We start from the raw sequence: 27,672 nt of genomic DNA, 5'->3' as shown, positions 1-27,672 counted from the left end.
ACAGATTTAGTTCTTTTGTTGGGTTTTATAGGATAGAATCATTCTAATCCTGTATTTCTTCCATGTTTATTGGCAGATTTCCTTCTGTAAAGAACTTTGTCTAATTACTTGGAGTTGAATCATAGTTCCTCCATTCCAAGAATTAGCTCGTGAAAGTCTCCGGTTACCAGTTTAGGGTATTAAAAAAATTTTTTTTTTTCAATTTATGTGTGTGAGTGTTTTGTCTTCATGAAAGTGCACAAAGTATGTTCAGTCCCCAGAGAGGTCAGAAAAGGGCACCAAATCCTCTGGAACTGGAATTACAGATGGTCGTGAGCCACAATATGGGAGGCCTGGGAACTGAACCTGGGTCCTTTGAAAGAACAGCCAGTGCTCAAAACTTCTGAGCATTCTCTCCAGCCCCTCCAGTATAAAATAAGGAATTGATGTGATGCTTCCAACAAATGCAGTGTATGAATTATACCTTTATTGTTCTATTCTTTGGGGGGGGCGGTATTTTTGAGACAGGGTCTCCCTGTAGCCCCATTTGGCCTGGAACTCGCTATGCAGTCCAGGCTGGTCTTAAACTCACAAAGATCCACATGCCTCTGCCTAGGACTAAAGGCATGTGCTACCATGCCTGGCTTAGTCTATTCTTTTTTGAATATCATGCTGGTCAGAGTTATAATCAGTTAGTTGTTGATTCAATAGTCAATTACAGTCTGTGTTCTCTCCCTCCCCCTCCCACAATAGGTGTACTCAAAACACAGTAATGGCAAACCGGCAATCCCCCAAGATTTCTTGCCATCTGAGAAGTGAAATGCTTCCCTTACAGCAAAGATACATTGTGGTTTCCACTTTGATCACAGTGGTAAAGCTCTCATTATGTTCTACAATATGAAGTGTACTACATATAAGCATTCTTCCTGAATGATTAGCCTCTGGACCAAATTTCTGCTTTACAGTATACCAACAGACAAAGAAGCAAATTAAAAGGCCTCAAGGAAACATAAAGACAAATCCAGGTAGAGTCCTTCTATGAGACAACCGGTTTACCTGTTCAAAAGTCATGGAGAATGAAAGAATTCAAGAGACTGCTCTAAGTTAAAGGAGACAAATAAACCAAATGAAAAGCATGAACCCTGAGTAGATGATGATTCAAAAGAGCAAAGCAAAGAGCCACAGAAGACATTTTTCAAACAATGGGGGCAACTGGAATGTGGTCTAAATATGAGATGAGTTAGTAAACAAATTATCATTGCTTTCCTTGGGTAAGAAATGGAGTTGTGGGCAGTCTGAACAGTCTCTTGACATCCATGGATCAAAGCCCCTTTGCTTTAGATATCTGTATCAGTTTATGATAAAACTCCAGTGCCAGAAAGAAACCAATCACCTTGTACATCTGGAGAGGACAAACCGCACTTGATCCCTCACTCCACTATTGTTGCTCTGCTCTGAACCACTAGAAGCACACGGTCTGCTGCTTGGACAGAATCCTCTCTTAGAACCCCTTCTGCCTCAGGAGCTTCTCTTTCACTTTCTTGTTTTTACAATTTTTTAAATTTTATGTATTCATATGTATATATGAGTGTACCCATATTGTGCAGCCCCATGGAGGCCAGAACAGGATGTTGGACCCCTGGAACTGGAGTTATGGACAGCTGATTGCTGCCATGTGGGTACTGGTAGCGGACCCAGGTCCTCTGCAAGAGCAGCCAGTGCTCTTAACTGCAGACTCATCTCTCAAGCTCCCTCCTTAGCTTTCTTTCTAATGAAAACGCACTTGCTGGTCAAGCACTCTACCTCTACTGGCTTCATTTCCCTTTTGTCTGCAGGATATGACCCCAGAGACACAGGCCACAACTATTACAGTAAGTATGTACTTTTTTCAGATGCTGTATTTAGAGACTGCCTATTCACTCATTCTTTAATATTCCATTCTCTTTTCAATATGTCTGTCTTTTAATTTAATAGAACCCGTGGAAACCTTAGGAAATGAAGAAAACAAATATGCACAATTTAAAAGTACAAAGAACAGGTGCTCAGCTCCCAGAGGCGTTATGTCACGGTCAAGTAATAACGCTGTTCAATTGTTCCCATGTCTGTCTTTCCCTTCCCCCAAATCTGCCCTAAATTTTGAACAGAGATTTTAACCTTCAGTAAGAAAGTAATGCGTAGAAGCAAAAGAAAAGAAGTAAGAGATCATTAAAGCTTCTTTTGCTGATACAGGGAATTCACCACTGGTGATTAGGAGTGTGTGGTAGACAAGAAAATACAGGGCACTAGGAAAGAGATAAAGAGCTGAAGAAGGGAGCTGGCATTTACTAACAGTGTGCACCACATGTGCTCTTCAGCCTTCCCAATACCCCTTAAATAGTTATTCTGAACAAACTGTTGAGTATGACAGTTATAAATGAAGACCTGAGCTCAATCCCCTGACCCCACATGGTAGAAGGACTGAACCAACTCGGACAGTTGTCTTCAAAAACCCATATGCATGCTGTGCCGTTCATATAACATGTACAGCATATGTGCACAGCACATGTGCATATACACACAAAACAAATAAACTAATAAACAACAGAGACAACTACTTAAAAATTACAAACAAGGGTCAGGTGAGATGGCTCAGCAGGTAAAGGCACTTGCCATCAAGTCTGACAGCCGAACCAAATTCCATCCCAGGGACCCACATCGTAGAAGAAAAGAACTTATTCCTGAGTTTCCTCTGACTTCTACACTTGTGTGGGAAGGAAAGAGGGAGAGAGGGAGGGGGGGGCGGGAAGGAGGGAGAGAAGGTGGGAAGGAGGAAAGGAAGGGAGGGAGGGAAGAGGGGAAGGGAGGAAGGAAGGAGAGAAAGAGGGAAGGAAGGGAGGGAGGGCAGAGGGAGGAAAATAAAATCTAAGAAAATATAACTATACCTATAGTAAGTGAAATTAAAATTTTTTAAAATTATATACAAAGTGAACACATGGATTCATCACTTAATTCTACTAGATGTTTAAAGAATCATAACCAACTCTTCAAAAAACCTTTCTAGCACCAGACTTTGCGGCACAGACAGGTAATCCCAGTTAATCTGGAGACTGAAGTAAGATCACAAATTCAAGGCCCACCTGAGCTACAGAGTGAGTTCAAGGACAGGATGATAACTCAGGAAAACCCTGTCTCAAAATTTTAACAAAGAGGACCGGGGATGAGGCTAAATGGTAGAGTGCTCGCCAAACATGTACAAGACCTTAGGTTCAATCCTTAACACTGCTTTTCTCCCCATTTTAAAAAAAAGAAAGAAACTTTACAAAAAAATAGGAGACTCATTTTATGAGGCCAACATAATCCTAATACTAAAATGAGTAAAGAAAACTGGAAGCCGGGCATGATGGGACATGCCTGTAATCCCAGCACTCAAAAGACCAAGGCAGGAGGACTAAGAGCTCCAGGCAGCAAAGAAGAAAGGCAAGAAAGAAAACTAGAAATCAATTTTCCATAAGTGTGCATGACAAATTCTCAGCAAAGCACCAGCAAACTAATTCTATTAACATGTCAAAAGAATTATACAGGGGACCAACCAGAATTTATCCCAGGAATGCAAGGTTAGTTTGACTTTCAAAAATCAATTTCTATAATATAGCATATCAACTAATTTTTATTTTTATTTTTTCTTGAGATAGGGTCTCCCTGTAGCCCCAGCTGACCTGGAACTCACTATGTAGACCAGGCTGACCTCGATCTCAGAGATCCTCCTGCCTCTGCCTCCCAAATACTGGGATTAAATGTGTGCACCACCACAACCAGCCTTTTAATTACTTTTTTGTTAACTAAATTTTTAAAGTAAAAATCACACAATTTAGTAGACACAAACAAGTGACAAAATAATCTAACATCTTTTCATGACCAAGGTTTCAAAAAAAAAAAACAACTCAACAGAACCAGGATACAAAGAAAGGAAGTTCTCAACATGGTAATAAAGAGAAACAGCTCAGTAGTGAAGCGCCTCAAGTGCCTTGTCATGCCCACACTAAGACATGAGTTTTATCCCAGAATACACATAAGAAAGCCAAAACTGGTAGCATGTTTATAATATCAGGGCTGAAGACACAAACAGGTAGACCCCTGGGGCTCACTGGTCAGAGAGCCTAGCCTAGTCTATTTGACAAGCCCTGTCTCAAGTACAGAGAACCAAGGATGTGGTCAGAGCACCAGCTTAGCACACACAAAGCCATAGGTTCAATCCCTAGCAAAGAAAAAAGTCACAGAACAGGTAATAAAACCAGTTTTGAAAAAAACAGATACTTTTTCCCTAAGTTCTGGACAACTCAAGAGTCCTTACTTCTATGTAACATTCCAGTGGAGGTTCTAGTCAGAGAAACCAAGCATCCAGATTTGAAAGAAAGAAGGAAACTTGTCTCTATCCACATGTGGCATATCTTATATACTGACAACGTTAAATTAATAATTATTGAGATAATTCTTTAAATAAATTAACTCAGCAAGAAGGTAGGTGTTAAGCCATTAAAAAAAAAAAAAAAAGTTGAAAGAAATTAAAGGACATCTTTTAAAAATCCAAAAAAGCAAACTCAGAAAAACATACCACACTCAGACTGGAAGCCACTGTTAAAATGGCAATATTCTGCAAAATGACAGACAGATTTGGTGTAGGCCCTATCAGATTTCCAGCTAATTGTTTAGAAACAAGCTAATTCTAAAACTCATGCAAAGACCCAGAGTAATTAAAACAACCCAGAAAAGAACAAAGTTGAACTCCTACTTCCTGATTTCAAAAGGTATTACAAAGCAATAGTAATCAAAGTAGTGTGGTAGTGGGTAAAGGTTACATACACAGGTCAATGAAATAGAACTAAAGTTCCAGGCAGGCATGGTGACTGCACACCTATAAGCATTTATGAGGTACAGGTAGGAGGATCAGCAGCAAAGTCACCGTCTACTACACAGAGGGTTTGAGGCCAGCCTTTGACTACATGACACCCTCTCTCAAATAATGACAACGGAAAGAACTGAAATAAAAACAAACCTCATTTTTAGCAATGACTCTAAGGCTATTCAATGGAGGAAAACTCACTTTCTGTGTGTGTGTGTGTGTGTGTGTGTGTGTGTACATGTACGTGTACGTGCATGTATGTGGCTGAGCCTACTCTATCATTCTGCCTTATTTCCTTGAGATAGAGTCGCTCTCTGAACCTGGAGTTCGTACTACTTCTCAGCTAGACTGGCTGGCCATCAAACCCAAGCAATCCTGTCTCCACTGACCCCAGAGCTGGATCACAGGAGTGTGCAGCCTTCTTTGCCTTTTATGTGGGTGCTGTGGATCCCAACTCAGGTTCTCATACTTGCACAGAAAGCACTCTTACCTACTCACCCATCTTCCTAGATCAAGAATAGTCTTTTAACCACTGGTATAGGCAAAAGAATAAAGTTGATTCTTTACCGCACAGCATGTACAAAAAATAACTCCAGATCAAAGCCCCAAGTGTAAGAGTAAAAACTTCTTTTTTTTTTTTTTTGGTCTTTTTTAGACAGGGTCTCCCTGTAGCCCCGGCTGTCAAGAGTAAAAACTTTTAAAACTCTTAAAGCATAGGATTGAGCAAGGCATAACTCATGCCTTTAATCCTGGCACTTGGGAGGCAGAGGTAGACAGACCTATGAGATCGAGGCCAGCCTGGTCTACATAGCAAGTTCCAGGCCAGCTGGGGCTACAGGAAGACCTGAGGAAAGAAGAAAAGAAGGAAAGAGATTTAGGATTGGCATAGGATTTGGCTAAGAATTACAAAGTAACACCAAAAGCATAAGCAATAATTTTTAATTGATAAATTTGCACATCAGCTACAACATGGGACTTATCTGTAGAATATATAAAGAACTCTTACAACAATTAAGAAGAGACAATCTCATTTAAAAGGGGCAGAGGATATAGATTATTTTTCCATGGAAAATATACAAGTGGTCATTGAGTACATGAAAAGGTAGTCAATGTAATTAGACATCAAAATCAAAAACAAAAGCAGATCAAAACCACAAGATATACCACTTCACACCCAATGAAGTAGCTACAATCAAAGGCCACAAAACAACTAATGCTTATGAGGATACAGAGCATCAGACCGCTCATGCACCACTAACAGGAATAGAGAAAAGTTTAGCAGACCCTCAAATTATATATTTACATATGACCCAGCAATTCCATTATTATTTTATTATCATCATCATTATTGTTACGTGTGTATGTATGTATGAGGGGATGGGGGTGTGCATGCCATGACCCACATGTGGAGTCCAGAGGACAACTCTGCAGAATCAGTTCTCTCCTTCCATCTTTACATGGGTCTAGGGATCAAACTCAGGTTGCCAGGCTTGAAAGGTAAGTGCCTTTACCTACTGAGCCTTCCCATCGGCCCTTACCCAACAATTCTAAGCATATACCCAAGAGAAAAGAAAACATGGCCACACAAAAGCTTGCACTCCTGATTTCATAGCAGCATTTATTCACCACAATCAGAAGGCAAAAGCCACCCAAATCCATTAATGTCCATCAATGAGCAAATAATAAACAAAATGTAGTATACAAATCCAATGTGTGTCTGCTAAAAGTAACAAAGTACTGGCAGATATTATAACATAGATGAATCTTGAACTGATAAACTAAGTGAAAAGAGCCGGTCACAAAATACATATAAGGAAATACATAAGGTAGGTGAGTGGTTGCCCAAGACTGGAAGGGAGGGAGAAGGGAAGAGAAAAGGAAGGAGAGGAGAAAGTTGATAGCTAAAGGATAGGAAATGGTTTCTGAAATGAAAATGTTCTAAAATTGATTTGATAATTGCATGACTGACAATACGCTAAATATTATTAATTATATACTTTAAAGGACAAATTACATAGTATGTGAACTGTATGTCTCTTTTTTTTTTGGAGACAGGGTCTCCCTGTAGCCTCACCTGTTCTGGAACTCACTATGTAGACCAGGCTGGGCTTGAACTCACAGAGATCCACTGCTGTGCAGGGACTAAAGGCACACGCCACCATGCCTGGCATGAACTGTATCCTTTTAAAATATTTTATTATTTTTATTTTATGTGTATGAGTGTATTGCCTGCATGTATATAAATGCATCCATGTTGCACAATGCCCACAGGTCAGAAGAGGGCATCCGATCCCCTGGGACTGAAGTTATGCATGGTTATTAGTCACCAAGCGGGTGCTGGGAACTGAACCCAGGTCCTCTCCAAGAACAGCCAGTGCTCCTAACTGCTGAGCCATCTCTTCACTCCTGTGAACTGTATGGGGCAGGGGTTAGGGGTCTTGGGGGGGGGGGGTCAGGGGCCTGGGAAGATGGCCCTCTTCTGGCCTCTGCAGACACTGCATGCACCTGGTGCACTTACATACATGCAGGGAAAACATTATACACAAAATAAAAATAATAAAATATTAAAAACAACAACACTGGAGAGCTGGGTCTGGTGGCACAGGCTTGCAATCCCAGTCACTGGGGAGGCTAAGGAGGAGAGTGATAAGTTCAAGGTCAGCCTTGGCAACTTAATCAGGTCCTTAGCAAAGAAAAAGGCAGAAGAAGGGCTGGAACACAGCTTGGTGACTTATGCTTGTAATCCAAGCACTTGAGAGATAGAGACAAGAGAATCAGGAGTTCAAGGTCATCTTCAGCTATCCACCAATTTCTAGGCTAGCCTGGGCTAGATTTCAAGTCTAATTCTGGCAGTTCTTTAATAACTTACAAAAAATATTTTGTAATTTGGCAGTTCTCAAATTAGATTCTTCTGATACTGTCATTATTCTTTGGGGGAGATGTTTGAGACAGGATCTCTCTGTAGTCCCTGCTGGCCTCAAACTCAGTAGGCAGATCAGGCTGTCCTCAATCTTCTCTTGCTGAGATTAAAGGGGTGGGTGTGGGTGTATGGGTGTATGGGTGTGTGTATGCACGTGTGTGCGTGTGTGTGCATGTGTGTGTCTTCTGATATTATCTTTAACTATTAAAATGTATCTCCCATGCCACAGCAATCTCCCTATCTTTCACTTTGCTTAAGGTAGCACCACCCTCAGGTTCTTGCCCTTTTTTTCCTCAGAAGTTTAAAGATGTTTTTTAAGTCTTCCCTCTAACCTCAGGGTAGATTTTAATGAAATCATCTGACTGAAGTTTTGATTGACATGAAGTTTTGAGGCTAGATAGAGATGAGGGAAATTAAGTGGACATGGGAAGGAGTACCTCACCTCTGCTGGCTAAAAAAAACTTTTTAAATTAAAAATCAAGAAAATATTACAAGCTTTAGAAACAACAAGATTTAGAATTGCTTACAGTCAAACCCTATGGCTTCCTTGTGACTGTACACAGTAAGAAGTTCTTTGGCCACTCTGACCCCGGTCTCTTAGTGGCACTCCTCAAGCTTATATAAACCTGAGTGATGAACCTCAAGCCAACTGCATTTACTAAAGAAACATTCCTTGGATTACAAACAAGTCTACCAAAATATTCTTAATCTTTCAAATCCTTTGAGCAGTTTAACTTCAAAAGTCACCAACATCATACAACATCATAGATAGCTGTGGCTAAGGTATTTAAATGTCACTCTTGAGAAGCCCAGACCATTCCTTTTTTATGAACTGACCTTAACACATGTGCCTCAGTACATTTTAAAAGCTTTTCTTAATAAATCCAACTTTGCTTCATACTGATTTGACCTATATTCTTTTCTATAGCAGAAGTCAAAATTTCCAGCTTCAGGACTGGCGAGATGATTAATGGTTAAGAGCGCTTCTTGCTCTTCCAAAAGCCCCAAGTTTGGTTTCCATCACCATCATCCATGTCAGGGAGCCTACAACTGCCTATTACTCCAGCTCCAGGGAAATCTGACACCCTCTTCTGGCCTCCTTAGGCATTTGCAGACACATGGCATACATTCAGACAGACACATTCACATAGACGACATAAAAAATAAAATCCTAAAAAGAAAAAAATCCCAGTTTCACCTAAGCAGAGAACTGGGAAGAAATCCTCAGGGGGCTCCAAGGAGGCACAGGACTGCATCTCCTGCTGCCACTGATAATTCAACATGATTTAAGTCCTCAAATATATTCTAAGTACTCACTGTTGAGTAAGACCACATAGTATAGGTATAATCCACTTTATCCATTTTCATGACCTCTCATGCTACAAAAATTGTATTTACTTAGTTATAAAACTTATACAAGTTGGGGCAGGAGAGATGGCTCAGTGGTTAAGAGCACTGGCTACTCTTGCAGAGGACCCGAGTTTGATTCCTACCACCCACATAGCAGCTAACAACCTTACATATAACTCCAGTTCCAGGGGATCCAATGGCCTCTTCTGACCTCCATGGGCATTGCACATAACACAAGTACACTTACACATGTGCAAGCAATACACTCAAGACACATAAAATAAAATTAATTAAAAAGTTATACAAGTATTAGTGGCTAATTTCCTAAAGTCTCCCCACAGCAGACTTCTTTCCTGCTGCAGCTGAGTATGATAACAGTACTTGAAGTCAAGTGTTCTCATTTTGCTATTCCTAATAACTATAAAAGATGTTAAGTACCTCCTACATTCTACACAATGATGGCAGAAAAATATAAGCTGCCCAAATGTCCATGCTGTAACCAAAATGCTATGCTATACATATGCTATGCTATGGGGTGGATGAAATTAAGGTTGCATAAGGACTAAAGGTTGCTAAAATCAAATGGCCTTGATTGAGAGAGATTATCCATTATCACCTAGATGGACCCAGTGTAATACAGGGCTTTCATAGGTGTGAGTGGATGACAGGAAGTCAGTATCAGGGATGTAAGAGTGACCAGGCAATGCCGGTATGAAGACATATGAGAGGCTTGGGGCCAAGAAACAAGGGCAACCTCCAATGTGGAAAAGGCAAAGAAAAATGCTCCCCTCAGACTCTCCCAAAGAACACAGTCCAGCCTGAGTCTTGAGCTAGGAAAACCCACTTGGAACTACTGACCTCCAGAATCATAGAGTAGCAAGTATACTGCTGTGAGCATAAAAATATATTGCTATCAGCTAATATTGTAGCTTTTCTTTTTATTTTATGTGTATGAGTGTATTGCTTGTGTGTAGGTAGGTGCACCCACATCGTGCAATGCCCATGGAGGTCAGAAAAGGGTGTTGGATCCCCTGGAACTGGAGTTACAGACAGTTAGCCATCATGTGGGTGCTGGGAATCGAACTCAGGTCTTCTGCAAGAGTTGCCAGTGCTCTTAATTGCTGAGCCATTTCTCCAGCCCCCTAATAGTCATAAAATAAAAAGATTAAAGTGGCTGGGCGTAGTGGCGCACACCTTTAATCCCAGCACTTGGGAGGCAGAGGCAAGCGGATCTCTGTGAGTTCAAGGCCAGCCTGGTCTAACGGTGAGTTCCAGGACAGCTGGGGCTACAGGGAGACCCTGCCTCAAAAAAGACAAAAAAAGATTAAAGTGTACCTGGATATTTTATCTAACTTTCTGAATTATAAAGAACTTGAAGTTGCTTTTTTAAATAAATAAGTTTAGTAAATATGACCTTAAAATGCTTGTTTTTTAAAAAGCAGAAATGAAAATCATTGTAAGGTGCACAGTCAGACCTCATTACATCCATCATAGTAATTCTGATTAGAACCCCATGTACCCATTTACTTTAATGTCACAGAATTGTGGTGCTTAATATGGGAAAGGTTCAACTTCGACTATTTCACATCATTTCATTCAAAGGAATACAGAGTGCTTCATGAACTTGGGTCCCGCCTCTGTACAAGGGTAGTGCTCACTGTTCTAATCTTTGCACACATGCTTCCAAATGAGCAGTTGCACTTCGTTAAGTATTTTATGTGTATCTAATCTTTTTGGAATACAACAATGAAAATATTCTACAAATGCAGCTTCTATCTACATAGTTCAAATATAGCAAACAAAGAGTCTACATGTCTTCAAGTATTTGCCTGATTTAGGGAAATTTTTTGGTTTTGTTTTTATTTGAGACAATGTCTTTCTATATAGTTCGAACTGACACACTTAAGCCTCCCAAGTACTGGGATTATAGGTATGTGCCAAAATGCCTGTCTTTCAAGTGCTTTTATAATACTTCTTTAAAACAAATTATAAAAGTAGTTACAGCTCTATTCTAAAATAATGGATCTAGGCATTAGCAGTTGCTAAAAACAACTAGGCAAAAAGCACCTAGGAACTATAGAAGAGAGAAGTCATGCTGACACTGAGAGTACCTCACCATCACAAAAAGATGTCACAAGACACTGTGACGCAATATCATTTGGTAGGAAGTACAGTACCTTTTTGCCTGCTCCACAAAAAAAAAAAAAAAAAAAGGAATATGGATGAAGCCTCCAGATCTAGCAGTTTATAGAAAGTATGTTAAACATCAGAGAGGACACAATCTGCAAAATGCAGAAATAGAAAGGCTAAGGGGCCATCTGATTTCTCTAAGAGATAAATTATAATTTTTAAAAAGAGGGATTCATATTTAAGAGATATAGCAACCAAATGCAATCCACAGACCCAACCATATGTAGAGATAATTTCTGCAATGATTAGAAACTTGAAGGTTTTGCCCGGTGTAGTGGCACACATCTTTAATTTGGCAGAGGCAGGCGGACCTCTGTGAGTTCCAGGCCAGCCTGGTCTACATAGTGAGTTCCAAGCCAGTCCTGTTTCAGGGAGACCCTGTCTCAAAAAAGACCAAAAAGAAAGAAAAGTTGAAGGTCTTGAAGTGTGTGCATGTGTTTAGTGACAGAGTAGCAATTAGGGGAAGAAGTGTTTATATCTATGTCAGCAGTAGTATAACCCAATGGCAAAAGGACTAAACAGAATTCAGACAGAATCCTAATCACTACAGTGTGAAATAATGTCATTTTCATGTGTCCATTTCTGCATCTGGAAAATAGGCCCATTTCATAAATTTTACATTTGGAGTTTGGGAAAAACTAAGTAAGGGCTGGTTAGATGACTCAGCACATAAAAGTCCTTACCAGCTAAGCCTGTGGTTAGATGACTCAGCACATAAAAGTCCTTACCAGCTAAGCCTGATGACCTGAGTTCAAGTCTCCCAGAATCCACATAAAAACACCAGATGTGGTGGTACCCATCTGCAATCCCAACACTCCTACAGCAAGATGGGAGATGGACAGGAGACTCACCTAGAAGGTCATGGTCAGCCAGCGTGGAGTGCACTGCATGGCAGAAACAAGAAAGACTACTCAACAGGGAGGAAGGAGGGAACTGACTCCTAAGAGTTGTTCTCTAACCTCTACACACATGCCATGGTTCAGGTGCACCAGTATACACGTGTACACACACACACACACACACACACACACACACACACACACACAGAGTATAATAAAAATAAATTAAAAAAATTTAAGCTGAAGGATAATAAAGTAGTCTGAAATGATAATGCCAACATTCATAAGGTTTCTTACAGCAGGTAATAGTACAAAAATACAGTCTGTGTAAGTTATTTTTACTAATAACTGACCTACCAGTCATGTTTCAATAAAAAAAAAATAAATTTCCTAGAAAACCATTTCCTCTGATCCCTTTTCACTTAATTATATTAAGCTAAAAACAGATAATGCTATAGTTGAAACAGATCTTAAGGCTTAACAGGATTTTCCTTACTCTTTAGAAACAGTAAGTTTTTTGTTTCAAAACCACTTCTGATTAACTCATTTCAGCAAAAATGAGTTTTGCAGACTATCAGACCCTCTATAGGAGATTTTTACCTCAGTATAGTTAACAAGTTTGAAGGCACAATTATTACTAAACACTAAACTAAGTAATTTTTACTGATGAATTCTGTGTCTTGTTAGTTGTTTCGGTTCATATTCTCAATTCTTCTCCAAGATTTTCTTCCCTTATTTTCTTCAAATCTACTTTCAATTCCTGCCCAGCTTCCCTTCCTTTCATTCCTAAAAGCTTCCTCCAGCTGATTTAGACTTTGCTCCTAAAAACATCAGAACTTGGAGCTTATTAAATGTGTGAACACTGATACCTTAGTATGTGTGAGTAGTCTCCCCAAAAAGACTTCAAGCTCTTTGAAATGAAACTCAAACAGCTCTGCTCTGCACATCTAGTATCTAGTACACAGCCCTTCTTAATGAACATGCTTTAATACTGATGTGACAGTGGATCTGATTGCTCCACTGGTGTTAGGGAAGGAAATATATCCCTTAATAAAGACATGTTCAAATCCTAACTCCTAGTACTTCACAATGTGACCTTATTAAGAAATAGGGTCTTGACTGATCTATCAAACTAAGACATCCCAAATCCACTATGGGCCCAAATGCACTATGACTGGTGTTCTTATAAAAGGGATAAATTTGGACAGACACAGTCAGGCACAGAGAGAATAAGAATAGACAGAAACATAAAACATGAAGTGCTGATGAAGACAGAAGCAGGAATAAGGTATCTACATCCCAAGGACTGGCAGGAAAACTACCTAGTAGCTGAGAGGCATGACAGAAAATTTTCCACAAGCCCAGAAGGAAACAACCCAACTGACACCTCCACTTGGGACTTCTGGACTCCAGGACTGACAAACCTCTGTTATTTTAAACTACATAGGTTTTGGTACTTTTTTATGACATCCCTAGGAAACTAGTATGTGGTGTTTAATAAAGTGAAAATGTTAAAACAGTACTATAACAAAACTTGCAGATATGACAGGCATACATAACAGAGAATTAAAACAGAGTTATGGTCTTTACTGAAACAGCAGAAAGAGAATAAAACTGTCTATAAATGGGGCTGTGGCTAAGTAGTTAAGCACTTGCCTGGCATAAATGAAGACGTGGGTTCTGATTCCTAACACTAAAGAAGAAAAAAACAGCCCACTATACATTAATAATATAAAAAGCACATTTTAAAGTTGGGGCTGGCATAAACACTCAAAAAGGTATGCATGTGTATACACAAGGCAATGTCAGCCAACACACAAATTCCCCAGCTCTTCAAGCAGTTATCTTCTGGGAAAGGGCTACCCTTCCTCTTTGTGGAGGATATTTTACTTCATATAATCTTGTACTTTCTGAAATAATAAATGGGACCCAACAGCAGGAGTCTGTAGTCCCAGCTATTGAAGGGCTAAAGTGAAAGGATCACTTTGACTCAAGAATTAAGACACCAGCCTGGAAAACAACGACTCCATCTCAAATAAACTTTTTTAAATGCAAAAAGTAAAAGTGACTATGTCAAATGTCACATTACGTTTTAAGGATGAAGTTAAATCTGAGTGATATAATTCATTTTTAAATTTCTCATTTTGACAAAACATTAAAACTATTCTTTATTTTGGTAGTCCTAAACAACTTATTAATTACTAAAGTACAATGCATACCTACTACCCCTACTGACCATGTTATTACATTCCAGAGTCTCTATTAAGCATAGACTGTTCCCAAAAATGGCAGAAAGAAAATAAGATAACATTTACCAAGTACTAGTCCACATGTTCCAGGCATAGAATTCTGGGGTTTTCCAAGTGTTCTATCTTTAAACTTAGTATCTCAACTAGGCTTTACCTATGCAGTACAATCTTCTCTTCAAATGTCCAAAAGCATCTGTAGAGGGTCTTGTTAATGTTCAATAAAAACATGCTTTTAATCCCAGCACTCGGGAGGCAGAGGCGGGTGGAGTTCTTTGAGTTCAAAGCCAGCCTGGTCTACATAGTAAGTTCCAGGACAGCTGGGGCTACAGGGAGACCCTGTCTCAAAAAGACCAAAAAAAAAAAAAAAAACCAAACAAAATCCGAATTTTCTTCATTAACCCATTCCATACTTAACACCTATAAATTTACCTAAACCCAAACTCCTCTATACCTTTCTTTTTGCTTGTATAGAGTACAATTTGTAAAGTACCTAGCAACAGCACCACTAACAGTCACTGAGTAAATGTTAAGAGTCCTATATAAGTTCCCTGGAAAAAAAATACAGAAGTCACATTCATCTTTACAAAGTCTGCTGAAGCCTGTAATTATCATTTACAAGGAACATCACAATACAGGAACGCCATCAGCACAATGAACTGGTATAATAACTACAACCAAGTCCCTCACGTAAAAAAAAAAAAAAAAAAAAAAGCAAAAAACACTATAGCTATTAAAGCGCAAAGGTCTGAGGTAAAAACATGGTCAAACAGAAAAGACACTTTAGGACCATAAAGAAGTAAAATCTGGGGCAGCAAGGGCTGCCAGAAACTTGAGGGAGCATTTAAAGAACAAAACAAAATTCCTCGACTAGGGACACTTTTGTCTACTACATCCTAACAAATGAGGGAGTAGGGGACAATGAAAAAGTAATAAAACAGGCACATCTGTAATGGAGGCTAAGGCAGGAAGAGCAGGTTCAAGGCCAGCCTAAGCTGTACAAGGAGACTATCCAAATTAATAATAGTAATAAAACAAACTACAAGAAGAACAAAAAAAGTGACAGATTGCACTTGCACATGTTTTGGTAAAAAGGGAAATCTATGATATCTTCAAACAAGACAATGAATCAAATACACAACCAAGCTTTGACTGTTAGAGAAAAAAAAATAGCAGAAGTTCAAAGTTAGTGGTCAAGTCACCCATCTGCTACAATAGATCAAGGAAACAAGGCCTTGTGTAGCAACTGAGCTCCCTGTGGGAAAGTGAACACCTACTCCCAATTTTTTTAAAAAATGCAATTAAAAACAAATAAAACTAGTAAAATGGAAAAGAAAAAAGGGAACTCTTTAAACTAAGGATGACAAAAATGATCTAAATATTGCCTAGCAAAATAAAAGGTCAGTATTTTTTATTTTGGTTTTGATCAATTATATATGGTTTTGAGTCTTTGATATTTCAAAAGTATTCTAAGTTTTTTTCACCTTTACATAAATAAACCTGAATACATATATCAGTCAGGGGAAAAAAAATCATCAATTTTTTCATAATCGTAAGTTCATCAAATAATGACTAGTAAAAACACTTGGTTCCTATTTGTGCCCAGTTCCTAAAGAACCAGTTCCATCCTTCAAGACAGTAAGTCTGAAGTCTGAACATTATATCCTTCTCCACAAAAACAGAACACCCTCCCTCTGTTATTTCAAGATACATCTTCCTCATGAAAACTTCAGTGTTCCAAAGTACTCCCTCCCAGCTACTGCCTAATCACCCTGCATAAGGAGTATTTTCATAAAGCAAACAAAACATCAAAAATTCCTTGCAATATCAGCAAAGAAAAAAATTTTGAAGTCTAAAAAAAGGACAATTTCTTCAACGTTACAATGGCTAGATGGTTAGCCTAAGATAATCACACACAAAGCATAAGAAATGCCCATCTACAAAATCTCAAGCTACAGACATATTTTCTACTCCATAGAACAGGAGGCTTTTATTTCACTCTCTTGCCCCTAGGATGTGCTTTACTACACCCATATGGGCTCCTTCTAATTTGAAAGAATTATTTAAGTTTTCTTTTCAGAGATTTCTAAAACACCAGGTAGACTAACACTGTAGACATTAAACACATTACTTATACTTCTATAAACTCAGGCCTCTAAATAAATGTTAATGGAAGAGAATCATAGGGAGTTTCCTGACATTAAAGTTAACAGCTCCTGGGCTGGGGATATAGCTCAGGTAGTAGAGTGCTTGCCTAGCATCCTGGGTTCCATCCCCAGCACCACATAAACTAGGCATGGTGTTCTAAGTCTGAAATCCTAGGTAGATGCAAGAGGATCAGAAGTTTGAAAGGGTGCCAGTGAGATGGCTCAACAGGTAAAGACACTTGCCACCAAGCTTAGCAACCTGAGTTCAATCCCCTGAACCCACATGGTAGGAGAGAACTAATTCCCCAACAAGCTGTCTTCTGACAACCACACACAAGTTGGGGCACGTTCCCATCATGCACACAAATAAATGTAATTATTTCTTTATTTTTTAAAAAGAAGTTCAAAAGATCATCCTTAGATATCATAGCAAGTTCCAGGCCAGCCCCGGACACATGAGAACCTTCCTTTAAAAAAAGAAAGGTCAGGGCATGGTGGTGTACACCTTTAATTCCAATACTCAAGAGGCAGAGGCAGGCAGATCTTTGTAAGTTCCAGGCCAGCCTGGTCTACATACAGAGTTCTAGGCCAGTTGGGGCTACACAGTGAGGAAAGGAAGAGAGGGAGAGGGGGGGGAAAGAGGGAGACGGGGGGAAGGAGGGAAAGAGGGGGGAAGGAGGGAAAGGGGGGGAAGGAGGGAAAGGGGGAAGGAGGAGAAGAAAAGGAGGGAGGGCGGGGGAGAGGGAGCAAAGGAAAATATATAGATAAGTCTCCTTATATCTGGACAAGACTGGAAGAGGGTCCCTGATCAACCTAGATTGTCTCCCAGGGCACACTAAATGAAAAGTTCCCTAACAGGGAATTTCATAGGCACACCTGTATTCTCAGAAACTATGTGCACCCTGATGTACCTGAGGTCTCCACTAGGGTTTACTGAAGAACAGGTATTCTTTACTGGGGGGAGGGGGAACAAGGACTTCCTCTTCCATCCCCTATAAAAGTCAAGAGCTACTAGGAAAAGGCTTATTAGGAAACTAAAATAAAATTGCAACAAACAATATTTTAACCTTTACAAAATGGTGGCTGAAACTACTATTTACAAGCAGGAATTGCATGGATAGTTCCCACACCTAAAACATCAGTCAGTTACCACAGAAACAAACTCCTACTTCATCATTGGAAGTTAGAAATAAATTTTCATTGGTAGGCAGTGTTGTACCTCTGGATCATTACAGATGGTGAACAATAAGCAAGAGTATACATCATTTCTTCAGAGATGATACACTATTTAGAAGATGGTCTTTCTTGTAGAGAAACAACAGAAAAGTATAAACTGTGGACACAGGATTAAGAGTTGGAGCCCCTCACACAACGTGCTCAGAATTTTACACTGTACATGATCTAGTCTTTTCTTTTTTGGACAGGGTCTCAGTACATGGTCCAAGTTGGCCTCTTGCTGAAACTCATGATCTTCCTGCCTCAGCCTCCTGAGCACCATAAGAGGCCTGCAACAACACCTGCCACAAGTTGTCGTGACTGAATCTTCTGTGAAAGCAAGGCCTTAATAGGTTTTTCTTCCAAAACAAGTCATTTGCATCACTCCCACCTCCCTCAGCTTCTATGCATATTAATCAATCAAATCTTTTATTAAAGAACTTTCCACAACCTTGATGCTGAGTGCTTATGTGAATGACCCACAAATCTTCATATCTAGCACTTAATTATACTTTCCTTCCAACACCTCAAGGTAACATAGCTATTTAAATAATCTTCCAACCCAAGAAATAGAGAACAGATTTTAGACAAAGAACTTAGCTTATGCAACATAAACCAACAAGACTTTATTCTGGTTAACAGATGGGAAATAAGGAAATTAAGTATAAGAGTATGGCCTTAGTTCAGTAATGGGAAATGTGAAGGGGAAGGAAGTTCAAAGCTGACTTAAATACACACACCTTGTTCTGAAATGACAAAGGGCTGGTATTCTATTTTAATATGCAATAATAAAATGAGGGCTGGGTGTAGCTCATGGTGAAGCTCATGTGCTTAGCATGTACAAAACACTAGGTTCAATCCTCAACATAGTAAAAAACAAACCTAAGACTGTTCTTCGGAACATAGTGTTCCCAAATGTCTAAACTTCTAAAGTATGTTTGAGAATGCCACAAAACAGACCAGTTATTTTTGTTCCCAGACAAAATGAAATAGTTTCTACAAACTATTCAAAACAGAGAAAGACAACCTATTACATTCTTAGCTTTATTATAACTTAATTCATTTAATTTAAAATAAATTAGTGCTTCCTCAGAAGCATCACTGCTAATAATAAGCTAGTGTTTCTTATGATGAAAATGAAGGGATATAACTGTATCTGATAAAAACAAACGTCAATTCAGGCTAGTATTTGTTGAGATAGAAAATTAATCAGTGCCAACAAATACTTTTTACCCCAAGGCAGTGTTATCAATTAGAAGGGGAACAGTAAAAGCAATATGCCAGGTCCTAGCCCTACAAGTACATGTGTTTTATTCCTGCTTTAGTTAGGAAAACCGTGGCAGAAAGTAATGTCTAAAGTCATGCTCACAGTTAGGGAAATAAACCTCGAAAAAAAAAAAAAAAAGGTGGGGAGGGGGGATCAGCAGCTGAAGAGATGGCTCCGAGGTTAAGAGCATGACTGCTCCTCCAGAGGACCTGGGTTCAATTCCCAGTACCCACATTACCTAACAACCATCCGTAACGCCAGTTCCATGGGATACAACACCTTCAAATCTCCATAAGCATTGCATGACATGGGTGCACTTACATATATGCAGGCAATACATTCATACATATAAAATAAAAATAACAAATAATTTTTTTAAAAAGGAAACCAATTCAAATGTATGTTATTCTTTTCAATAGTACTGGCAATGAAAAAAAAATATCCAAAATGAGTAAGCCAGGCATGGTGGTGCACTGTACACCCATAATTCCAGCACGAGGGAGGCTTAGGCAGAATGGTGGCAAGTTAGAAGCCACCTGGGTTACACACCAACATCCTGCCTCATGGTGGAGCACACCTTTAATTCTAGCATTCAGGAGATAGAAGCAGGCAGATCTTTGTAAGATCAGGGACAGCCTGGTCTACATATTGAATTCCAGGTCAGGTAGGGCTACGAGGAGACCCTATCTCAAAAAAGACCAAAATAATATTAAAAACAAAAACAAAGCAAAAATCCAGTCAGGAATGTAGCTTAGTGGTAGAGTGCATAAATACAACCTCATGCCCTTGATGAGCTCAACCCCCAGGATTGGGGGGTGGGGGTTGGGAGTAAGCAGCACCATGGATTAGTCAGTCTACTGATGACTTAAGTAGTAAAATCACTCATCTAATCTGTAAAAGCTTTAAAAGAAAAATACTTAACTTTGTGGACTACAATTGTACATAAATTCTGTAACATTAAAAGAAATTAGCAATGGTGGGACAGGCTTGGTGGCACACGCCTTTCGTCCCAGCACTCAGGAAGCAGTGGCAGGTCCATCTTTGTGAAATGGAGGCCAGCCAAGTCTACCTAACAAGTTCCAGGACAGATGGGGCTACAGAGAGACCCCGTCTCCAAGAGACAAAAAAAAAAAAAAAAAAAAAAAAAAAAAGAAATTAGTAAGACATAAAACATGATTAGAGCTCCCAAAATGGAGGCAGTCATTTACGATCTCAATTCAGATTGAAAAAGAAATAAAAGAATGTTTATCAAAAATTATCTAAGTTGGGCCAGCAAGAAGATGGCTACGTGGGTAAACCCCTTGTCACCAAGCCTGACAACCTGAATTTCATCCCTGGAACCCAAGTAAAGATGTGTATGTATGCATGTACATACATGCACACAAAATTTTTAATTTAAAAATTAAAAAATTTTGTTTAATTCAATCCTTGTATTTCACAGATGAGAAAAACCAGCTCAGTAAGAAACCTTTCCCACACATACACATCTAAATATCAAAATCTGGACTAGAATGTATCTTCTGGTCTACTTGGTCTTTTTTTTCATTATAGCATGCTGTAGAATGCATAACAAAATAGTATATTAAGTTTCTGGAACACACTACTTAAAAGAGAAACCAAAAACAAAATTACTTAAACCTGAAAAATTAAGGTTTCTGCAATTATACGAAGTATACATATCCTTAATCTTCCTGAGACATTAAGTTGCAGAAGAGGTAGAATAAATATAGTTTCACAGGCAGGAAAGGAATGTGGTCAGTGACCAGGAGGCAGACTCATCTTCAGTGGCTTGCTCAAAAGCCTAGTTTGAATAAAACAAGATGATATGCAGTAATAAAATGTAGCTGAAACTAACCAATGTGGATCATGAAAGGGTGGATGATTAACTCTGGACCTATAAAAAGATTAATGAGAGGTGGAAGGAGAAACCAGGTCAGCAAAACCATATGATATAAAGCAGGCCCATGCTATGCATACTCCACATTATGGTATCTGATACTATAGTTTTTCAGCTTAAGATGCTTACTATGTTTTAGATCCCAAGTCCTATCTTATTTGTGATAAGTGTCCAAGATTAGAATAAATCTGTATCTTTTATTAAATTTCATTTGTAGTAACTATATAATTTTATTCTCTAGTATCATAAACATATAACCTGACCTGTTAGCTACCTAATAACCTACAGCAATAACTGAATTAATCTTGCCAAATCACTATTTTAAAGCATAAAACTCTCCATGCTTATTGAACAAATTTTAAAACATCTATGTTATGCAACTATGTTATGTAGGACCTGGTTTTGGGGGTGTGGAAAACAGGTGTGCTAAATAAGCACACTGAAGAGGCAGCTGCCACTCAGCTTAATCATGGGTCACCATCCCATATGGGATCACATAACTCAATGTGGGATGGCTTGGGAAAATCAGGTAATAGTAAAAGGTTTCTGAATGCAGCCAACAAAAATTAATTCAAAATCAAACACATAATGAATGCAAGGTGGTTCTGCAAGCACTCGTCCATCTGGCATTACACAACTTCACTGCAGCCTTGGTTTTAAGAAGAGTATGTACATGGTACACTGTACATGGCCCCAACCACACCAAGCAAACAACACTGCTTCCAACACCTCAGTTCAGCTTCCAAGCAACTGTATTCCTGAATTGTGGTGGTTTGTTTACTGCACAGTTTTCTCTTACAAAAACATAATGGCTGAATTACAGAAAAGATGCTAAATATTTTCCTACCATCATTCCTCAGCATGTTAAGTATCAAATTAATGAATCTCTGAACTATATTAAAAGGTTTGGGTTTAAAAAGTGCTGTCTGGGGGGCTGGAGAGATTAACAGTGGTTAAGAGCACTGGCTGCTCTTGCAGAAAACCCAGGTTCGATTCTCAACACTTACATGGTGGCTAACAACCATCTGTAACTCCATTTCTAGGGGCTCTGATGCCCTCTTCTGACCTCCGCGAGGGTACTGCACAACAAGGGTGCACTTACATACATACATGCAGGCAATATACTCATACACATAAAAAAAATAATTTTTTAAAATGCTATTTGAGTTGGGGATATGAGTTTCATTAAAAAATTGTTAAATAGTGGCTGGGAAGACAGGTCAGTTTGTAAAGGGCTTGGCATGCAAGTATAAGGACTTGAGTTCAAGCCCCAGGACCCATGGAAAAAATGCTGAAAAGAGCCTGGGCACGGTGGCACATACATGTACTGTAATGCCATTGCCAGGGAGACACAGGCAGGTAAATCCCTGGGGCTCACAGGCCAGCTAGCCTAGCTTCCTTGGAGAGTTCCAGGCCAGTGAGAGATCTTGTCTCCAAAAAAAAAGGCAGAAGGTAGAACCTGAGCAGCCACATCCAAGTTGTCCTCAAGCCATCACATGCACCAACTGAGACAGACAGACACAGACACACACACACACACACACACACACACACACACACACAAAATGAATTTTGATTTAGAATAGAATATCCAACAATTTCTTAAGTGGCCCTAAACATATTTCTGCCATTTTGCACTACATATTTACATGAAGTGGTGCTCACCAATGACAACTAGGAAATCAAAACATCCATCTTGCTAATTCCAAGAAGGGACTCGGCCTGGAATGGTGGTGCATGTCAATAATCCCAGCACTAAGAAATGGAGGCAGGAGGGGACAGAGAGGTGGTTCAGTGGTTAAGAGCACTGTTTGCTCTTCCAGAGGACTCCAGTTTGATGTCCAATACCCACGATGGCTAAAAACCATCCATAATTCCAGTTCCAGGAGATATAACACCCTCTTTTGGTCTCCTAGGGTTTTGCACAGCGCAAGTGCACTTATATACATTCAGGCAAAACCCTCATACACATAAAAAATAAATCAAAAAAAACTTGGGAGGACTGGAGAGATTGTTCAGTGGTTAAGAGCACTGGCTGTGCCTGCAGAGGAGAGGACCAAGGTTTGGTTCTCAGAACCCACATGGTGGCTAACAACTTCCATAACTCCAATTTCAGGGGATCCAAGGCCCTCTTCTGGCCTCCACGGGCACTGCACAACACAAACATACATGCAGGCAATTCACTCATACAAATAAAATATTTTTTAAATTAAAAAAAATTTTTTTTACGTTCTGAAAAAAAAATTTTTTTAAAGAAATGGAGGCAAGAAAATGTGGAGTTCAAGGTCACCCTCAGCTAGGTGCCAAGTCTGAGGCCAGTCAGACCTATATGAAAATCCATCTCTAAACACAGAGGAAAAAGGAGAGTGGGAGGGAGGGAGGGAAGGGAAGGGAAGAAAAGGGAAGGGAAGGGAGGAGAGGGGGGGGAGGGAATGTCAGGCCATGATCCCCTCATCTCTTCACATACTCCTTCCAATAAAGCAGAGGCTTTGATGCTCTGTACCTTCTTTTCTGGAATGATAAACGGCACAGATATATATATATATATATTTAAGCCTGTTAGGCAGACTAGCAGTAAGAAAAGGCAAATTAGCTAGCTTTACCTGAGACTGCTTCAATAAGTGGTAGACGTTTTCACTTCAGAGTGCTGAGCTAGGCACAGGTATTTTCAGAAATATAACCTGTCAGCCTCACCTAGCACCTCCCTTGTAGCCTTGACCTCATTCACACCATGTTCTAATGGTCTATCTCACACCCCTGCCTTGTGACTGGGGGAAGGCAAGCAGCTAAGCCAGTGCCATGTCATGATCTAACCCACCCCACTTATCTCTTGCTATGGCTTCTGCTGTACCTAATCCCTATCCCCAACAAGCTTTTCCCAACTAGCACTCTCACAACTGGAACAGGGAAAGTCAGTGACCAGATGCAGAGCTAACATTTACAGAACTCACAGTATGCAGTATCGGTCTCCAGCAGCCTATAAGATCACCTGGATTAGCCACAAAATGCTGCTGATTTAAACCAAAGTCACTCTACATGTATTCAGTCCCTTCTCCCATGTTTCACAATTATTAAGTATAAAAGTAAACGTATTTCATTAGCTACTCTGTTCCAGGCCCTGAAGTTGCAAACTACATCAAAGAAAAACACCATGTAAAACTGAAAATGTATTATTTTGTGGACAAATAGAAGCATTTCTAGAGATAACAGATGTATTCACTGCAATCTAAATATAGTCACTATTTGAGTCAGGCTATAATTCTAAGGTAAAAGAAACAAATTTTTCAAATTTTCATATAACAGAAAAATAGTGATCTAAATTAAGACTTCTCTTTATTCTTAAGTCACTTTACCCAATTAAGCTATTGCACATTTGCTCTGCATCTTACTTTGACAAGTGAATAAATTATATAAACTTCAGTATCTATAGAATAAATTTTTAAACATTTTCCCAGCTGCTCAATCTTGGCGAAATACAACCCCAAGTCCAGGCCCTCTTCTCTCCACTACTACACACGCTCACCCAACCCCACCACTCTTTCACCAAACTCACTTTTCATGAGTAATGAGGGACTTTGGGAATCTTTTTTTTACTGTATGCCTAAGTTAATGTTCCTGATGAAACTGCAAAAATGAAGGATAGTCTTTCACATTAAAGCCCTCACAACTGAAGCCTGGTATGGTGGCACACACCTGTAATCCCAGCACTTGGGAGGAGAAAGGGGGAGGATCAGGAGTTCAAGGCTAGCCCCCACTCCAAAGCACAATCAAACCCAGCCTAGGCCTAGGCTACAGAAGACCCTGTGGGGCGAGGACAACACACCCTCATAATCTAATACAAGATAAGGAGGAAATGTACAACACAGTAAGTCTGAGATCACAAAAATGCTGTGAAACTATACAAGGCAAATGGACAGAAGTGGAATTACTCATGTAAGATGACCTAAGAAACGTTGCAAACTCAACAGATGAGGATCGAAAAAGGGTTTACATTTCATGCGTAGGAAAACAGAACCTACAAACACAGCAGGATCTTTGCTTGTCTTGATTTTCACTGTTAAAATTCTCAGAAGATGGACAGTAACTTTCTTTAGCATTAAAACTGCAAATTACTTTGAGATATTTAGCAGTACTCCAGCATGCTAGAATTTATTGTTATGAATACAGACACACCCAATTTTAAGAGTACCTTTAGAATAATCTCATTTGGCCAGATATGGACATTTTTGTATTTACCAAAACACATACAGACCACATGCAATTAGTGTAGCTGGGCAAAGGCCTTCAGCTTGGGAGCGGACATCCTTGACATCAGAGTCTCACTGGGCATATAACCTTGGCAGATCTCTCCTTGTTTGTTATTCTAATTTGATTATAGTATGTTATCATATTAATGTTTATTTGAATATCGTTTGTCTCCCTTAAGTAGAATGTAAACATCATAATGAAAGTAGGGACTGTCCTCTATTTGGGGGTTGCTATAGGGTTTTGTTTTTGTTTGGGGGTTTTTTTGGGGGGGGGGCGGAGTCTTTACTGCATAGACTATACTTGCTTGAAACTCATGATCCTTCTGTGTTCAGAGTACTGGTTTGTAAACTTGCTCCAACAAGCCCTGCCGTGAGAACTATGTGAATCACTTCTGTATCCTCAACATTCAGTACAGTCTCTGGTGGCCAGCAGGTGCTAAATGTATACTTTATTTAACTGAGTGAATGAACAGTCTAAGACAACCACATCACTCCTGAAGCCCTAGACTGTGACAGTGATCTATGACCCCAAAAGGTGTGCAGCTCAGTAATCTGGCAAAATTAAGACTGTAAAAGATTTAATTATCCCATCCATGCTTTTGGAGGCTCTTGTCAAGAAATTCCAATGGACTCTGATATGAACATTTGATATTTTCCCTGTTCTGACTTTTTTCTGGTTCCCTGTCTAGAACTTGTAATGCTAACTACTCTTGCCTTTACTTCTCCTTCACATTCCCTATTCACCAGTCAAGGGCTTTCTTTTCTCCCTACAGATAAAGAGTTATGCAATTTGGGAGTCTTCTAGATAGACCCACTGAAGGGATATCCCACTTGCCTCACCCTGCGACCCTGTTCAGCATAGAAGCCAGAGTGATCTGCCTCCGGATTCCCTATAGGCAAGTTGGAAAACCTCTTCAGAGGGTGGTGTGATAAGAATAGGAGGTAGGAATTGGCTAGGCAGTTAGGGTAAAAAGACCCCAAAGAAAAGTAGCCAGCTTCCTGGCTAAAAGTCAAAATGTTACTTATAAAACAAGTAACTCCTATGAGGACTGAGTGTCAACAACAAGACATGTGGAAAACGCCAATTCAGGACGGGTCACCAACAATAAAGCCCAAACCCTTGAGTTCCAGAAGAAAACACTCGGGGAGGGGAGGGGAGGACACAAAGATCAGAAAAAAGTGATGGGGAGATATGGGAGGTGTTGGAGGGGAGGTAGTGGGTGTGGATTTGATCAAAACACCTTATATGCATGTATGAAATTCTCAATAAAGTTTTTATTAAAGTTAAAAAGATTTAATTATCCCATCTGCTTTGAAATCAAAGTGGCATATCTAAAAATAATTACCACAACCAGTCCTCAGAAATTCTTTTTAATACAGTCCTCAAGAGCAAGAACAGTCATCCATGTGGGAAAATGGATTCTTCAATGATTGTCTTGATATGACTTTTTTAATTCTATAGATTTTAAGCCCACTAATTTCATCCATTTTTAAAAAAATACTGTTCCACAGAATGCAACAGAGATTCAGCCTTTAAAGCATCTTTTCCAATCTGATTCACCACTCCTTGAAGAAAAATATATAAAACATATGACCTTTAAATGGAGGATTGGTTGGAAGCAGGAAGATCTACTTGAAACGAGTACATAAAATGAAACCAAAGGTTGTAGAAGTCTTTGGTAACATAACTCTAGGCCCCTATTGTAAAGAACAACTTCTCAGGGATGATTCATAAATCATAACCTCTAGGTGTAAGTTCACAAAGGAGCTAATAACTCCACATCATGTGGAAAACTGTGGTGCTTCTAGCAAAGCACAAAAACAAATTTTAAACCCACCCACGTTTTGCGTTACTCCGGGCCTGTGTACTTCAACTCCACACAGAAGAGTCTGATTTATTAAAGTAAACAAATGACAGAAAAGCTAAAGCTGCTTTTCAAGATTAATGTAGATTCCCAGTGACAAGACTGCCATCTGGACACAGGTTGGAAACCGCAGGGTTCATTTCTCTCAGCGAGTAGAAAATGGAGAAAATTTCAACAGCACACTTAAAAAGTTTCCACCTTCACACACACCCCCTTCCCCTAGCCGGGGTTGGGGGCTCCACCTAGCCGAAGACGCCAGGAGGAAATCTGCCGGGACTTCCGTCCTCTCCTGGGCAGGAATGAGACCCTTCCTTCCTGCCGGCAGACCCCCGCCCGGCCGGACACCTCCCCGCCCGGCGCACGGCCCGACGGAAACGCAACGGGCGCTGCCGGCCTTCCTCCGCTCAGGGTCCCCGAACCTAGTCCCCCGTCCGCGGGTCCTGCGGGTTCCCAGGCCCCGGAACCCACAGGTTCTCAGTCCCCGGACCCCTGGGTTTCCGGTCCCCCAACCCCCCGATCCCCGGCCCTCTGGCCACCAGTCCCCGTACCCTCGATCACCCAGATCCCCTGACCCTCAGGTTCCCAGTCCCCGGACCTTCAGGCGCCCGGTCCCCCGAACCCCCGGACCCCC

At 40.0% G+C, this 27,672-nt stretch overlaps 1 protein-coding gene across 1 annotated transcript in view; it reads right to left on the bottom strand.

The window, feature by feature from the left end:
- The window catches only part of Usp12 (ubiquitin specific peptidase 12), an 87,777-nt gene that overhangs the window by 59,528 nt on the left and 577 nt on the right, over nt 1–27,672 (bottom strand). The window lies entirely within an intron of this gene.

This window comes from Nannospalax galili, unplaced genomic scaffold, assembly GCF_000622305.1.
Source record: "Nannospalax galili isolate Female #2095 unplaced genomic scaffold, S.galili_v1.0 scaffold768, whole genome shotgun sequence".
Classification (NCBI taxonomy): domain Eukaryota; kingdom Metazoa; phylum Chordata; class Mammalia; order Rodentia; family Spalacidae; genus Nannospalax; species Nannospalax galili.
Note: the sequence above shows the minus strand (reverse complement) of the source record. Positions and strands in the feature narration are given on the sequence as shown.